Source organism: Phascolarctos cinereus, unplaced genomic scaffold, assembly GCF_003287225.1.
Source record: "Phascolarctos cinereus isolate Bilbo 61053 unplaced genomic scaffold, phaCin_HiC Scaffold_2;HRSCAF=192, whole genome shotgun sequence".
Lineage (NCBI taxonomy): Eukaryota > Metazoa > Chordata > Mammalia > Diprotodontia > Phascolarctidae > Phascolarctos > Phascolarctos cinereus.
In genome coordinates this window covers 131,290,989-131,308,656 of record NW_027555625.1, presented here as the reverse complement: position 1 = coordinate 131,308,656, position 17,668 = coordinate 131,290,989, and the positions used below count along the sequence as shown (strand labels likewise).

Genomic DNA, 17,668 nt, shown 5'->3' with positions numbered 1-17,668 from the left:
GAGACAACAAGCAAACAAATATATACAAAGCAAGCTATATTATATACAGGATAAATAAGAAATAATGAACAGAGAGAAGACACTAGGATTAAGAGGGCTTAGAGAAGACTTCCTTTAGAAGGTGGGAACTTATGGTCCAATCATTCTGGAGAGCAATTTGGCACTATGCCCAAAGGACTATAATACTGTTTAGTCCAGCAATATCACTACTAGGTCTGTACCCCAAAGATATCATAGAAAATGGAAAAGGACCTATATGTACAAAAATATTTATAGCAATTATTTTTGTGGTGGCAAAAAATTGGAAACTGAGGAGATACTCATTAATTGGGGAATGGCTAAACAAGTTGATATATGATTGTGATGGAATACTACTGTGCTATAAGAAATGCCAAGGTAGGATGGTTTCAGGAAAACCTAATTCAAACTGATTCAAAGTGAACTGAGCAGAACCAGGAGAATATTGCACACTAACAGCTATATTGCAACAATGATCACCCTGAAAAACTTAGCTACTCTGATCATGACAATGATCCAAGATGATTCCAAAGGACCCATGAAGAAAAATGCTATCAGGGGCAGCTAGGTGGCGCAGTGGATAGAGCACCGGCCCTGAAGTCAGGATGACCTGAGTTCAAATCCCACCTCAGACCAAACACTTGTCACTTACTAGTTGTGTGACCCTGGGCAAGTCAATTAACCCCAATTGCCTAAAAAAAAAAAACAGAAAAATACTATCCACTTCCAGAGAGAGCTCTGATGAACTCTAGGTGCAGATTGAAACACACTTATTTCACTTTATGTTTTTTGCTTTTTAGTTTTTTTTTCCAACTTGACTAATATGGAAATATATTTTGCATGATTTTGATGGGGTGCTTGGGTGCCTGTACTCAAATCCCACTTCTAAGACCATATTTCTTCCTTGCCTCAGAACACTATGCCTGATAATTTTCTCCCCAGCTCAAAGACCCTATCTCCGGCAATAACTCAGGAGCGGGCCCAGTGAGGCAAACTATCTCCCCTTGTTACAAGAACAAGCTGACCTCTGTAGAATTTCCCTCATACTATCTTGTATCAACAAAATTATCGTGTACTGATTCCCACAGTTATCGTATACAATTCAGAGGTCACGTTATAGGCATCAACTCCTGAAGCTATCATGCCACAGACATAACAGACCAAAAATACACCCTTTAAGAACCCTCTTTCCCCCCACCCCATTTTCAGTAGTGAATGACGCCTGTGACCAAGGTTGTATGTTATCACCTAGTTAGTATACTTTCTACCTAATCCATTGCCTTTCCTATATAAGCTTTAGCCTCATTCCTGTTAGGTTGTAAGTTCCCTAAGGAGCTCTGTCTGCCATATTAGCACTACAATAAACCTTTGCCAACTTGACTTAAAGAATGCTTGAGTCCGTGAATTCATTCCAGGGGATGCTGTCCTATACTTTGGTCCTTGGGGCATCCCTGAACCCCTCAAACTACATCAATTTCACATGTATAATTGATATATTGCTTGCTTTATCAACGAGTGGACAAGTGGCAAGATGGAGGGAGGGAATTTGGAACTAAAAAGAAAAAAAAAAGAAAATGAAATTTTAGTTAGGACTTCCAGGAAGCTAGGGAGGTTAGCAGTCAGAGAGAGTATTCCAGGTATGGGGGACAACCAGAGAAAGTGCCTGGAGCTGAGAGATGGAGTGTCTTGTTCATGGGACAGTCAGGAGGTCAGTGTCATTAGATCAAAGAGTACATGGCAAAAAGTAAGGTGTAAGAAGACTGGAGAGATAGCAGGGGGCCAGTTTATGAAGGGCTTTGAATCACTATCAGTTTACTGTAGTAATAATAGCTAGCATTTATAGATATAAAGATATGAGAGAAATTATTCTTTCTCTCTCTTGTATTTAATAACTAATTCTTGAATTAGGACCAAGGTTTTTCCCCTTTTCTACTTCCTCATCTAGAAATCAACCAGTGTGGGAAATCTCCGGCAAAGACTTACCCAGATAGGAAAGCTAAGATCTAATTAAAGACGGTAAAGAAATTCTAAGTTTAGGCAAATAGGCGGACTCAGGTCTGAGAAAATGTGGATTCTCCCTTTTGTCAGAGGGTGACATGGAAATTGATAAATCTCTTTGACAGAGATTTGGATGCTCAGTACCCCAAGACCCTCACTGGAATATGCCTACCTCTAATTATAATATTTATTCTCTCATTAATTGTTAACCAATCAGTGTTTATTGCCACCCTCAGGAATACTCACTCTTCCAAAGGCATATAAACTGTGAGCACACTGCCATGATTTGTCTTTGGTCCAAGAGAGACAAATGACCATTCCTTCTATTAGTAATAAGGTAGCATTATTAATAAAATGATTAATTACCCAGAAACTATTTCTCTTGAACTTTTTAAACATTGCAGATATATACATGTTGTTGTTGTTGCATGTGTGTACATACACAGGGTGTCCCAGAAGTCTTAGTGCAGTTTAAAGCTTTAGCAATTTAAATAGTCTTAAACTTTAAGAAACTTCAAACTGCACTAAGACTTTTGGGATACCTTGTGTAATCTCATTTGACCCCCACAACAACCCTGAAAGTAGGTATTATTTATTGTTCCCCATTTTACAGATGAAAAAACTGAGGGTGGGAGAGGCTAAGTGACCTTGCCCAGCTAGGAGTATCTGAGGCAAAATCCCAACTCTGGTCTTCCTGACTCTGAAGTCCAGAGCTCAGTGGACTACTCTACCTTAGACTGCTTTTGTTTTGCCCCAAGAAAGCGAACCACGAGCTGTGATTGGAAGTTTAAGAGGGCAAATTTAGGCTCTATGTAAGTATAAGGGTAGAGGCAAGGAAAAAAAACCCAAACAATACTAGCCATAAGTAGAATGAAGAGTAGGTGGTATAGTACCTGACTTGGGGTCAGGAAGACCCTGAGTTCAAATCTGGCCTCAGACACTTACTAGCTATGTGACCCTGGGCAAGTCACTTAACCTCTATCTGCCTCAGTTTCCTCATCTGTAAAATGAGCTGGAGAAGGAAATGGCAAACTACTCCAGTATATTTGCCAAGAAAACCCCAAATGGAGTCAGAAAGAGTCAGATACCACTGAAAATGACTGAACAACATAAGTGAAATGGGCTGCCTTGAGAGACAGAGTTCTCCATCCCTGAAAGTCTCCAAGCAAAGGCTACATGACCACTGGAGTATGGTAAGAGCATGTTCTGGGCAAGAGATATCCGGTAACTTCACTTGTTTCCAGTCCCACACGTTCTCAAAATTAATAATAATAATGATTCCCCACAATCACGTGACCCAACAGTAAAAAGGCCAATTCCCCATAATGCATCTCCCATTAAGTAGAAAATCTAAATGGATAAATTCCTTCCTTCATTCCAGCAACTTCTTGCTTCACAAAATAACATAATATTCTAATACTTTTAATACTAATTCTAATAATATTCTGGTAATGCATGGAAAGGTTTTCACTTTCCATTTCAACCCTGTCAGCTAGAGACCTCAGATTTTCTAATCAGTTCCCCTAGGCCAGACCCCCAAAGCTAGAATGGCTCCAGGGGATCAAGGATGGTAATGGGGAGAAGCCCTAAGTTAGGATAGTAGGGCAGGAATCAGAGTCCTGAGGATATCCAACTCTTAAGGGAGGAAGCTCACAGTGTAAATTGAGCCAGGCAAGCTTACTGAAACAGGCAGGCAGTGCCCACCCTCCCCTAGTCAGGGGAGCAGCCTAATCCCCCAAACGTACTGGATGACCTTACCCTTCCCTACTACTCTTAGGATTCAGAAAACCATCATCAGCATTCTCCCAGTCTTTAAGACCAGCATGTTGAACAAGATGATACAAGGGACCCTTCTAGTTCTGAAAGCCAAATACCCTATAAATGGTGATCTGATGGAATTTGACACCTCCCCCCTCCCCCCATTAAAACAAACAAACAACGAAAACAAAACAGCGTTTGGAGAGGGTCTGAAGTCTTAAGTCAAAGGTGTTCAATTACACAGTAGAATCAATATGGTATTCTAGGGCCTCATCAGCTTTACACTTCTCTCATTAAAAAAAAATTAATAAGGCTGCTGCCTCATTCCATCACTTTCCTTCTGGCTCGTTTAGTTAGCTGCTTCAGGCCTGAGTGAAAGCAGTGTTAAAAATAAAACCCTCTCCATTCCAGGAGGCAGAGGAGGAACAGCTGAGCCCTCCGTTTTCTTCTTGTTTCAATGTGGAAGATTTCCCCCCCTTTTCACCAACTCACTCCTTTCCTCCCAACGAGTTAAAGAAAGGGAATACAGGAAATTACAATGGACCCATGAGGCACGAGCTCAAATGCCCAGCTTTGATTCAATTCAATACCTACTATGAGCTAGGTACCTTGCTAAGCACTGGAGATACAAAAAGAGGCAAAAGAGGATCTTTGCCCTCATGGGGTATATAATCTAACGGGGAGACAATGAGCAAACAAATATATACAAAGCCAGCTATATGCAGGATTAATAGGAAATAATTACTGGGGAGAGGTGAGCAGCTAGGTGGTGGAGTGGATAGAGTGGATAGAGTCAGGAAGACTTGAATTCAAACGTGGCCTCAGACAATTCTAATTGTGTGATACTGAGTGACTTACTTAACCTCCATCTGCCTCAGTTTTCTCAACCTCCTAGGGTTATTGAGATAATATTTGTAAGTTGCTTCAAACAGTATCTGTATATATTAGGCACTATATAAATGCTTATTCCCTTCCCTTTTCCCATTCCCCTACTTAATAAATGTCAATTTCCTTCTTTCCTTTTAAGAAATCATTCAATAAGCATTTAAGTCCTTATTTTGTTCACACTTTGCAAACCTTAAAGCACTATATAAATGTGAGCTGTTACTATCCTTATTTAAGGAAAGACTAGCTGATCATTTGTTGAGGATGTTTTAGGAGGATTCTTGTGGATGTTCCTGCTACTAAAGATGGGATCTTGGAATCCCTTGAGAAACTCAGATTCAGGGATTCGTCAACAGGTGAAAAAAAAGACCTAAAATGACTCTTTCCCCTGGGGCTAGAGGATGATTAATAAGGAGAAAGCTAATTCCAAAGACATCCACAGATACAAATTAATTTTGCTAGAAGCTAGATGGATCCCATTTACTTTTACAGTCCCATTCTCAGATGGAATTAAAAATTAGGAGAAAAAAAGTGAGAACTTTGCCGTCTTTTCTTTCCTGTTCCAAGAGGAGGCTGACAAACCAATGAAGAGTAGAAATAATTCCTCCCTGACTGCACTGAAGTGGTTTGCCATTTCCTTCTTCAGCTCATTTTATAGATGAGGAAACTGAGGCAAACAGGGTTAAGTGACTTGCCAGGGTCACCCAGTTAGTAAGGGTCTGATGTCAGATTTGAACTCAGGAAATCTCTTCTTGCTGACTCCAGGCCCAGCACTGTATCCACTGGGCCATCTAGCTGACCTTCATTTTACATACGAGAAGACAGACTCAAGGTCACAGAGGTAATAAGTAAAAGATCTTAGATTTGAAAGAGGCACATCTGATACCAAATCCAGTTCTTTTTCTACTCTACCACATGGCCTCCACTACCCCAACTGTATTCTATTTATTTTGGTGAAAAACAAGGGAAAAAGTCAAACTTTATTCTCTCTGGGCCTCAGTTTCTCCTATGTAAAATGATGGGATTAGGTTACATCATCTCTAAAATCCCTTACACATTTAGCGGTCTCTGAATGTACAAATTCTTCCTTATGACCGTTTAGAAACAAGGAACTAGGGAAATACAGGTAAGATGGTGGCAACTGTGAACTGAAAAGAGCGCCCTGGGTCCTGGGCTTGCTGGTAGATACAAGGAAAGGTTTTTGCTGTTGTTGTCGTTGTTGATGTTGAATCATTTTTCAGTTGTGTCAGACTCTTTGTGACCCCATTTGGGGTTTTCTTGGCATATATTCTGGATTGGTTTGCCATTTCCTTCTCCAGCTTGTTTTATAGATGAAGAAACTGAGGCTAACAGGGTTAAGTGACTGGGCCAGAGTCACACAGCTAGTAAGTATCTGAGACTGGATTTGAACTCATGAAGATGAGTCTTCATGATTCCAAGCCCCATGCTCTACCTACTGTGCCATGTAGTTGCCAAAGAGTGGTTAGAGAGTGTTTAATCAGTGGTACCAGATTAAGAGGTCTAATCACTAAACGCAGGATGACCCAAATCCCAAATTTCGCCAGAATCCTTTGCCTGCAGACTACAAACATTCCCACAGCACCCCCATTCTTCAAAACCCTTCACTTGACCCTTCCATCCCTTCCAAATAGCATCGTTTCTCTCTCCTCCCTTTCACAGGCTTCCTCATCTTCCACTCATTTTTCAAGCCCCTGCAACCTGGCTTCTAGGCCCACCAGAGCTGAAACCGCTCTTTCCAAGGTTACCAGCCATCTCTTAACTGCTGAACCCCACAGCCTCCCCGCGAGTCTTCATCTTTCTTGACCTCTTTGGAGCACCTCACCACTGCCAACCAATCCCTTCTCTTGGATATTCTCTTCTCCCTGAGCTTTCTTAATAGAGTTCTCTCCTGGTGCTCCTCCAGCTTGTACACCTGTTCCTTCTCTGTCATTCCCCTTGGCTGGATCTCATCCAGGTCCCCAGAACTCTCTCTTGCGCCCTTTTCTCTTCCCACTCTCTCTCCTGGAGAAGGCTTCCATGAGATAGGGTAGATCACGTATGGAGGATTTATAGGGAAGAATGGATAAGGTCAGAGATCTTCCAAAAACAAAAAGCTGGCAGATTAGGTTTGTGCCATAAGAATTCAATTATTTACTGTTTAAGGAAATAATGTGTTGGGAGAATTTCATGCTTCAATAGCTCTGTGATTTCATCATTGTGGGAAAGAATTCTCCAGAGATACAGGCCATTCTACATGACTCTCATCCATTTTCCCCTCAAGGTTCCACTCTTGTTCTTTCACTATCTTGGATTTCCCAGCAGGTTGTCTCTCTATTTGTCCTTGCATTCTTTATTACGTGACTGACATACCTTCATTGTAAGTCATACCTGCATGTTGTACATACATATATTTTAAGTCCTCAATCATGTCTTTTCATAAAATTCCTCCTGCTCAAGTCATAATACATTTCTCTAACAAGTTAAGGCTGTGCAACCAGTTGAGACAAGAAACATACAAGATATACTCTTACAACACAAGTGACCTCCAAAGGCCACCCAAGTGCCATAAATCATGGTCTCAAACTGTCTACTGTTATTATCTAAGGACAGGTTAATTACAGCAGAACATCTGAAAACCTGCCCTTCCCCTCAAAAAAGGGCCTGGCCTATCTTCACACATCACTGGTTATCTTCGCTACACACTCCTTCTAGTACCCGAAAAAACAAAAAACCACACACACACACACACACACACACACAACCTGTTGTCTTCCTAGAACGCAAAGGTTTCTGAAATAAGAATGAATGAAGATTCAGAGAGGCGTTAGGAGTCCAAAGAGGCAGCTACAAAGTTCCAGTATTAACACAGCACAAGGCGTTCTTGAGGGACACTCCCACCAACTAAGTAAAGACAGGAGATAGCCCCAGAATTCTGGGGTGAATACAGTCCTGTAGCCTAGATGGAAGAAGGTAAGTGGGGCTGAAAAGGAGAGAAAGATAAAAAAGGGAACCACTAAGATAAAGGGAAAGGCTGTGGAGAAACTCATTTATCTAATATGACTGGTAACTATAAGGATCTCAAAGTAAAACAAACCTTTATCTTATTGAACCAGACCAGTTTTGTGGTTTGGTCTTTTTCATGAGTTCACAAAGAAACATTTCAAGTCCTGGTGTTCAACCTTTTGGTGATGAGCCTCTCCAAACTTACATGATACTAATCCTCTTATGCCCTCCATGTCTTATGGCCCAAACTCAAAGTCTTTCCAGTTTGGCAGACATGGCCATAGCTTGTGCTCCATTGGAAAGAAGGAAGGACACAAGTATTTATTAAGCACCTACTATGTGCCAGGTATTGTGCTAAGTGCATTGTAAATATCTTGTTTGATCCTCATAAGAATCATAAGGTAGGTGCTATTATTATTATCGCTGTACAGTTGAGGAAACTAATGCAGATAGACATTAAGTGATTTGCCCAGGGATAAACAGCTAGTAATTGATTGGGATTGGATTTGAAAAAGGTCTGTCAGATTCCAGGCTGATGGTTCTATCCACTTTGCCACCTAGCACTGGCAAGGGCTTTGAAAAGGCTGGGTCAGTTCCCTCTAGTTCCAGATGAGGTAATGGAATAGTGTATACCAGCAGCACAGAAACTCAACTCTGTAACGCCAATATTATTGTGACAAAGCTTACATGGCATGAAAATCATGGACAGCCATGATCTGGGAAGAAAATTATGAATAATCCAGCTTAATGGAAAAATGTGGGAAACATGAAAAGACTATAGAAAATCACCAACAACCTTCCTACTCTAACATTTATCAACATGTATATAAGAAGTGGCATAAAATACATTACAAAAAACACAGAGGACTAGATGAGGAGGTGAGCCAGTTATTTGGCTACAACGAGAAAGGACATGCTTTCTGAGATGCTAAAAGGACAAAAGAAAAGTCTATAATGCTAAGGACTGAACAGGTTGTGAACTTGGTTAACTGGAAGGAGAGTGAAGCCTTGGTCAAAAATAGGAAAAATAAGTTAATTAATGGAATGGGTTTTTTGGGAAAGATAATGAGTTCTGTTTTTGACAGTTGATTTTAAGATGCCTAGAGGCCATTCAGTTATAAATGTCATCAACACAGTTGATATTGTAGGACTGGAGCTCAGGAGAGAGATTAGATTTTCAAGCTATCTCCATGGAGATAAGTAAAGGATGGGAACCTAAAAGGTCACTAAGGAATCTAATGTATTTTTGGAAACAAATCACCAAACTTGTCAGAAATGCAACTGAAAACAAGAATTTTTTAAATATCTAAAGGAGGAAGAAGGAGGCCTAGCAGGATCTCAAACTAATATTGCTAAGCAGCAATCATTAAAACAGTGGAAAAGTTGATCAATGAAAATGATTAGCTACACAAGATCCAGAGGCAACTGAACATAGAAGCACAATGTTCAATAAATCCAAAGTCAACAACTACTGGTATATGAACTCATTATTCAACAAAAGCTGCTGGGAAAATGGGAAAGGAATCTGGCAGAAAGGATGTTTAGAGCAACTTTTTATACCATATACCACAACCAGCTTCAAACAGAAACATGACCTAGACATAAAAGGTCATATGAAGATAGTTTTTATAACTGTGGATAGAGGAAGAATTCTTGACCAAGAACTAGATGGAGAGCATCACAGTAGGTAAAATGGACGTTTTCAATTACACAAAATTGAAAAGGATTTATATTAACAAAAGCAACATCTCTTGCACGTGATTCCAATTTTGAAGAGGTCCTATTTAGGATAAGAGAAAATATCTAGTCCTCCATTTTGCTCATTATGTGACCCAGAAGTCACACTAATAACAGCAATGTCCTTAGAATTAGAAGGGAAACAGTTATGTAGGGAAAAAAATCTTTACCAGCAAATTTCTCTGACATCCAAATTCTGTAGTGAATTGATATAAACACGTAAAAGCAAGAGCCATCCCCCAACAGATAAATGATCAAAGGATATACCACCCACTGCTCAAGGCAAAAAAACAATCATTTGAAAAAAATGCTCCGAATTCCTAAGAAGAGAAATGAACATTTAAAAACTCAGATTCTTCCTTATATTCCTCTTATTGGCAAAGATGACAAAGAAAGGAAAAATCACAATGGTGGAGAGGTTGTGAATGAATTAATGAATGTTGGAGGAGAGGGTGACTTTGCACAGCCCTCCCTCTCTTGGGTCTGGTTCACTTGCATAGCCTTCCTGATGCTGTGGTGCTCTTTGAGAACAGAGGCAAGCAACAACATGTGAGTGGTATGGGCTGTGCCCTAATGGGAACCCAGGTGGTCAGTTCCAGCTGGGCAGCACAGTTCCCTCCTCCCTTCCTTACTTACTTCCAGTCTCTTCCCTTCCTTTTCCTCTCCCTTCGTGCCCAAAGGAATGTAAACTTTGATTGCTGAAACCTCACAAGATATCTTGGGGTTTATGGGCTAGGTTTCTTTCTTAAGTACCAAGTCTTAAACCTAATTCACTCAGGCTCTCATTGATTGGCCAACAATAGCTCCCAGCCTAAGCCACACTTAGTCACTGTTTGAGCCCAGAGATCTCAGAGTAAATGCAAATAGCAATTGTTTCTGTTTTGACCAGAAACCTTGAGGGTCTTTCCCCTCCCAGATTGAAATTTTTTTTTAATAGGTAAAGGAGGCCATTCTTTGCCTTATTAGCCTTAGTCACTGAATGGGTATTGCCTCAGTCAAACTGAGACCTGGGAGAGACCTTAGCTTAAAAAGGGCACTGCATGGGGGCCATCTCCAGCTGTCCTGATCTGTATCTTGTCACTGGACCCAGATAGCTCAGGAGGAAAGAGTGAGGCTGGTGACTTTGCACAGCCCTCCTTCACTTAAATCCAATTCACTTGAAAATCATGGTATCACTTTCCTGATGCCATAGTCCTCTTCGAGAAAGAAGGACAAAACAACAACAACAATGAATGAATGAAAAAGTATTTATTATGTGCCAAGACTGTGTTAAGTGCTGGGAAGAGTCTGGACCTGTGATTTCATTAGTATAAGGAACTCCTGAGTGAGGAAACTGCCTTTACCGACAAAGATCTACACCCTTCTCTGCAGCTTATTGCTTTAGAAAGTTGCCTACAGCACCCAGAAGTTAAGTGATTTGCTCTAAATATATGTCAGAAGTGGGAGGTCTTTTGGGCTTTGAGGCTAGATCAATATCTACTAGAGAAGTGGTTATCAAAGTGTGACAGGACAACCTGGGGTTCCCAAACCCTTTCAGAGAGTCCTCAAGGTCAAAACTATTTTCATAGTAATATAAAACATTTTAATTTCTAATAGTAAATATCAGTGGATAGATATAAACTACATAAACAAGAGCTCTTAGGAAGGTCCTCAATAATTTTTATGAGTATAAAGGATTCTGAGACAAAAAAGCAAGAAAATCATTGTATTAGGCTAAACCACTACAAATAATAAAGCAAAAACAGCCCCTGCAATAAAAGAGCTTCCATTCCACTGCGGAGAAAGCATACAAAGTGCCATCAGGGAGGGGCACCTTGGACAGCACAGGTATAAGGATGGGTGGAGCCATGGGGAGTTGATCAGTACATTCCATCCTGGAACTGTGGCAGAGTTGATTTGATCAAGGTTTATGGTTCTAGAACTGGGGAGTAGAGGTGGGGAGGTTCAGACAGAGGGAGGGAGAGGAGGAATGGACACCCTAGGTCCAGGTGCAGGGTAGCATAGGCTATGAGAGTAGGAAGTAAAAAGGAATAGAGAAGACAAGTACTTTTTATGCATTGTTAGTGGAGCTGTGAAGTGGTCCAACTATTCTGAAAGGCAGTATCTCAAAAGTCACTATACTGTGTACAACCTTTGACCCAGATATTAACACTACGAGGTATATAACCCAAAGAGTTTAAACACAAAGAAAAGGATCTATATGTACAAAAATATTTACAGGAATATGTTTTGTTGTAACAAAGAAGTAGAAACAAGGTGAGTACCCATCAACTGGGAGATGGTTGAATAAACTACGGTATGTGAATGCAGTGGAATGTTACTTACCTTTAAGAAGTGACTTGCGAGGATTTATATGAACTGATACAGAACAAAGTGAGTAGAACCAGGAGAACCATTTATACAATTACCAAAACATTTGTAAAGGAAAACAACTTTGAAAGATTTAAGAACTCAGGTCAAAGTAATTTTTTTTTTTTTGGTGAGACAATTGGGGTTAAGTGACTTACCTAGAGTTACACAGCTAGTAAGTGTCAAGTGTCTGAGGCCAAATTTGAACTCAGGTCCTCCTGACTCCAAGACTGGAGCTCTATCCACTGTGCCATCTAGCTGCCCCCAAAGTAATTTCCCAATATAACTTCAGAAGAGGGGTAGATAGGTGGTATAATGGATAGAGCACCAGGCCTTCAGTCAGGAAGACTCATCTTTGTGAGTTCAAATCTGGCCTCAGACATTTATTAGCTGTGTGACCCTGGGCAAGTCATTTAATCCCATTTGCCTTGGTTCTTCATCAATAAAATGAGCTGGAGAACGAAATGGCAAACCACTCCAGTATCTCTGACAAGAAAAACCCCTAATAGGGTTAGAGAGAGTAGAATACAATTGAACAACAACAACAACAAAAACTTCAGAAGAATGTTAATAAAACATGCCTCTCATCTCCTGATGGAGAGGTGATGGAAAGTAAGTACAAAATGATACATATATTTGTGGGCAACCATTACAACATAAATGTGCTATTCTTGATCACACTATTATTATGAGGGAGGGCTTTTATTTGCATTGAGAAGGTAGTGAGAGTGATCCTAAAAAAAGAAAAAGGAAGAAAAGAGTCGATTTTATATATATATATATATATAAACAACAGAAGAGGGCAAGGAAGTTCAGAAATAAACAACAAACAAGGCAATGTTGACACTACTACATTAAATTTAATGTCTTTTAAAAATCAAGTTCTATTTAATAGTCACAATTGCACATACAATCCCCATTTTCTAGCTGTCTTGGTATGTTTACACTTACAGATGAATTGCTAGTTCATAATAAAAGTAAGTAAAATGGAAAATATCATGGAAAACAAAGAATAAAGAGGCTCTTAGTGACAGTCTGAGAGGCTTTACTCTCTTTTGGGATAAATGTACCAGCTTTACATGTAGTCAGTGCATGGACTTTGGGACATCTCTTTTTACCATCCATAGACCTTTCCACTTCCTATTTCTTTGCTGCTTCTCTGGATCAGTGAAATGTTACTGTAATTTGATTTAAGTCTTTTGCCCTCCAACTACTTAATGCCTCCACTTAAGATAAAGCCCCAGAAAGAGATGGCTTCTTTGTATTCTTTATTAAATAGGGAAAAATGGGCCTCTTTTCCACAGTTGAATTCCCTCTTCTCCTACGAAGCTTAACCGATCCTCAAATAGCTGTAACAGCTGGGCCTGCTCCCCAGCCACTCCCTGCTCTGAGATTTCTCCCCAGGGGCTTCCCTTTAATAATTGCTGTCAAAACCCACCCTCACCCATTTTGCTGTGCATTAAAAACATAAAGTCTGATTTCTTCCAAAGGTGCCTCATCAGAGGCATGCCAAATACATTTCATTAGGCTGTGAGCCCAGGGAACGTTAAAGACAAACATTTACCGAATACTCAATTATAAAGAATATTGTTATTCACCAAACCCAAAAAGCTAAAAGTTACCTAAACTTAATTTAAAAAGTTAACAACCAAACTTTGCTTCTAAAACACAAATAAAAAAATAAGAGACCAAATAACGGGTTTTTTTTTTTGAGGCAGTAGCATATGCCGTGGCATTCCAGATACACCTTGTACTCACATCTATATTGCCCATTCTGTACAGCCATTGAGAAAAAAAAAGTATTATCTCCAGGGATTCTTAACTGTGTGTGTGTGTTACAGACTCCTTTGGCAGCTTTGTGAAGCCTTCTAAGAATAAAGTTTTTAAATGTATAAAATAAAATACCTATGATTACAAAGAAAACTAATTGTATTGAATCAAAGCAATTTCCCAAAGACTTCAGAAGACTGTTAACAAAACATGCCTCCCACCTCCTGGTGGAGAAGTGATGGAATGTGGGTGCAGAATGAGACATATCTTTTTGGACAACCATTACAACACAAATGTGTTACATGTGATTATCCTGTTGTTCCAAGGTAGAGTTTTTATTTGGGGCATATTTATTAAAATATATTTTTAAAGAGTTCACAGGTTCTAGGTTAACCTCTGTCCTGTTGCTTACCTCTCAGGGAGAGGAAGGAGAGGGAGAGAGAGAAGGATAGGACTTAGCTTTCAAAACTTATTAAAAATGTTTAAAAAAATTGTTTTTAACATATAATTAGGGAAAAATATTATACATATAAATATTAACTGAAAAAAGAAACAAACAAACCTCTGTCCTAGCCAATTTTTCCCCTTCCCCCCAAAAAGAATAGAGTTTTGGTTGTAAAATGTTTGCATAATCCTTCTCCTATGCTCTTATCATGGCCCATCAACAATTTTTTTGCTATCTCAAGGATTTTGGGGGGGGTGCTAGGCAATGGGGTTAAGTGACTTGCCCAGGGTTACACAGCTAGTAAGTGTTATGCATCTGAGGCTGGATTTGAACTCAGGTCCTCCTGCCTCCAAGGCCAGTGCTCTATCCACTGCACCACGGAGCTGCCCGTTATCTCAAGGATTAAAAGTTGTGGTACACCAATATACTTTTGAGGCAGCCACTCCAGAAATCTAGGAAGCTGTTCCATGAAGTTCCCTCCCATTATAACAATCAGTTCTCAAAAACAGGCTCCTGTCTACTGTCTTCTAACCCATGGATTCAGATCCTGGTAATTCAACTTTCTTTTCTTTTCTTTTCTTTCTTTCTTTCTTTTTTTTTTTTGTGAGGCAATTGGGGTTAAGTGACTTGCCTAGGGTCACACAGCTAGTAAGTGTCAAATGTTTGGTCTGAGGTCAAATTTGAACTCCGGTCATCCTGATTCCAGTGCTCTATCCACTGTACCACCCAGCTGCCTCCTGGTAATTCAACTTTCACAATGTCTGTCCTCTCTGTACCTTTCTTTCCTTTGCCATTGCAACTTCTGAAGCCTTAGTTTAGCTCCCTAATGACCTCTGCCCTCGACAATGGCAATCACCTTCTAACCCTCTCCAAGTCATTTGTCTAATCCATCTTCCAAAAGCTGCTTGATAAATCTCCCTTACCCACATTTCTCATGATGTTTCGAAGATTTCTTACCACCAGATTTCTTATCACCTCTCTGATAGAGACCTTTCAGCCTTCCCAACTCCTTGGACTGACAATCAGCATACTCCATGAGTAGGACTCGTTCTACCCTCCCAGCTGTATTTCTTTTTTTTTCTTTTTTCTTTTAAAAAATTTTTTTCCCCGCTGTATTTCACATAACTCTTGTCTACATCCTCTATGCTCCAGCCAAACTGAAGGACTGTCCATCTCATCAAAATGACCCTTTGCTCAATGCCATTCCTATCCCTAAAATTGCCTGCACCACTCCCTTCCCCGTACCCATTTATGCTTGTTGACATACTACCCATTTCTCAAGACCTTGGCCAAATATCACCTTCTCCCAGAAGCCTTCACTGCTCCACAACAAAAACATTATCTTATCTTCCTAGGAATTCACTCAGCACTTTGTAGCTGTTCCAGGCACTTAAATTAATTATAAATGCTGCCATTGAATCACTCACAGCCCTTTAAGGTTTAAAAAGTTCTTTGTAAGCTTTGAGCCTCAAAACAACCCTTTTAGGTAAGCGTTACTATATTATTCTCATTTTACAGATGAGAAACCCAAGATTTGGACGTTTAAGTGACTTTCTCATGGTCACACAGCTATTTGTTAGAAGTGGGAGGTCTTCAGGTCTTCAAACACTTGACACTTACTAGCTTGCGATCCTAGGCAAGTCACTTAACCCCAATTGCCTAAAAAAAAAAAAAAGAATTATTAAACACTTAAAGGGTTCATGGTACTATGTTAAGTACTATGAGTTCAGGGCAGCTAGGTGGCAAAGTGGATAGAGTACCAGCCCCAAAGTCAGGAGGACCTGAGTTCACATCCAGCCTCAGACCAAACACTTGAACACTTACTAGCTGAGTGACCCTGGGCAAGTCACTTAACCCCAATTGCCAAAAAAAAAAAAAAGAAGTGGGAGGTCTTCTTGACTCTAACTCCAGATCTTTCCACTATATTTTTGGCTATATTCTACTTTCTAAGTCACTAAGTGCTCTATCCACTGTGCCACCTAGCTGCCCTTATATTCTACTTTCTAATATAGCAATTTGTGGACACAGCTTGCTTTCCTAGATTGAAAGACCTTGGGGAAAGAGACTTTGTCTTACTTATCTTTCTATCTCTGATAGCTTTTTTGCACATGCTAATCCCTTGACAAATGTTGCTTGAAATCCTTAGTTCTACCAACATAGCTTTAGTCTCTTACAGCAAGCAGCAAAGTGCATTTGTAGAGGCTAACTGACCAATCACTTCCTGAAATCCTTGTTACTCAGCTGATAAGCTGTGTGTGTTCTCATCTGATGAGTCAGGATTCATGCCAGAGAAGATATTAGGAAGGCGATCTGCAAAGGATATACAACTAATCATAATGGTCAACATTCACATAATGCTAGTAATGTTTTACCTGCACAGGCTTAGTTGATCATAACAGCAATCGTGTAAGGTAACTAGGAGCTAGGTGACATGGTGGATAAACACTGGACCTAGAGTCAGGAAGAGCAAAGGTCAAATCTCACCTCACATATTTGTTAGCTATGTGACCCTGGGCAAGTCCTTTAAGCTCTGTCTGCCTCAGTTTCCTTAAGTGCAAAATGGGGATCATAAGAGCACCCACTTCACAGGGTTCTTGTAAGGATCAAATGAGATAATATTTGTAAAGTGTTTTCTTTAAAAATCTTTAAAGCACTATATAAATAGTAGCTAAAGCTCACAAAGGTTACTGGCTAAAGCAGTATTTGAGATCATAATCTGATAGTAACACACTCTCCCCTTCAATCTTCTTCGCAGCTCTAATTAATTCTTTCTTTCCCTACATTGTTTAAAGAAAAAATGGTGTTGTGTCTATTTCCTGATCTGTAAAATGAAAGTTTTGGAAGAGATGATCTGTTAGGTTCCTTCCTGCTATAATTCCCACAATACTATAATGCTATGTAGAGCTTTCATGAAGTTCTCATTTAAAAAATTTTCTCAGTCAAACATGATGGTGCAAGCTTGTAACCCCTGATACCTGGAAGACTGAGGCTGATGGATTATTTGAACTCAGAAGTTCTGGGCTGCAGTATGGCTAAAGTTTCCTTGTCAATAATATGATAGGCCACCATATTGCCAAATACCAGGAAATAGGCCACCAGGGTATGTTAAAGAGGGGGCAAACTAACTCAGGTTGTCAACGGAGCTTGCGCCAATCAGTAGTGGGATTGAACCTATTAGTGGCCACTAATACTTCCCGAAAAACTCTTTGTTATGCAGACAACCATACCCTAATTCAACTGTTTTGTGTCAGGGTGTTGCTTTGTTTCATATATGGGTTTCTTAAAGCAGGGCACACCTGTAGATTCTTTTGCCTTTCTTCGTTGCACACTTTACAGGAAACATGGGTCTGCAGCAGTCCAACTAGTTGGAGAAGATCCTTTGAACTAGCAGAAAGCCCTCTTTTGCTCTGGTAACCATGAGGATTTTTTCCCCTTTCTCCACAAACAGCCTGAGTTACCAGGCCAAAACACCACCATTAGAACCATGTACCACAGAATAGCCAAAATTACAACCAAATGATCTAGGCTATGGCCAACACTAAGGTTCTGTGACTACCTGATTTTCTCCCTTCCTGGGCAATTTCTGGATCTGTCTCTGTGATACCCCAGGTTTTACTCTGATGACAGATATTGTATGACTATCATAAATCTCAGCTGCATATGGACTGTAACTACCTGCCTGGGCATTTATATGCAATCACAAAA

The 17,668-nt window shown here is 40.0% G+C and overlaps 1 protein-coding gene across 4 annotated transcripts in view; it reads right to left on the bottom strand.

The window, feature by feature from the left end:
- TACC1 (transforming acidic coiled-coil containing protein 1) overlaps nucleotides 1-17,668 on the bottom strand; it is a 178,473-nt gene that overhangs the window by 82,294 nt on the left and 78,511 nt on the right. The window lies entirely within an intron of this gene.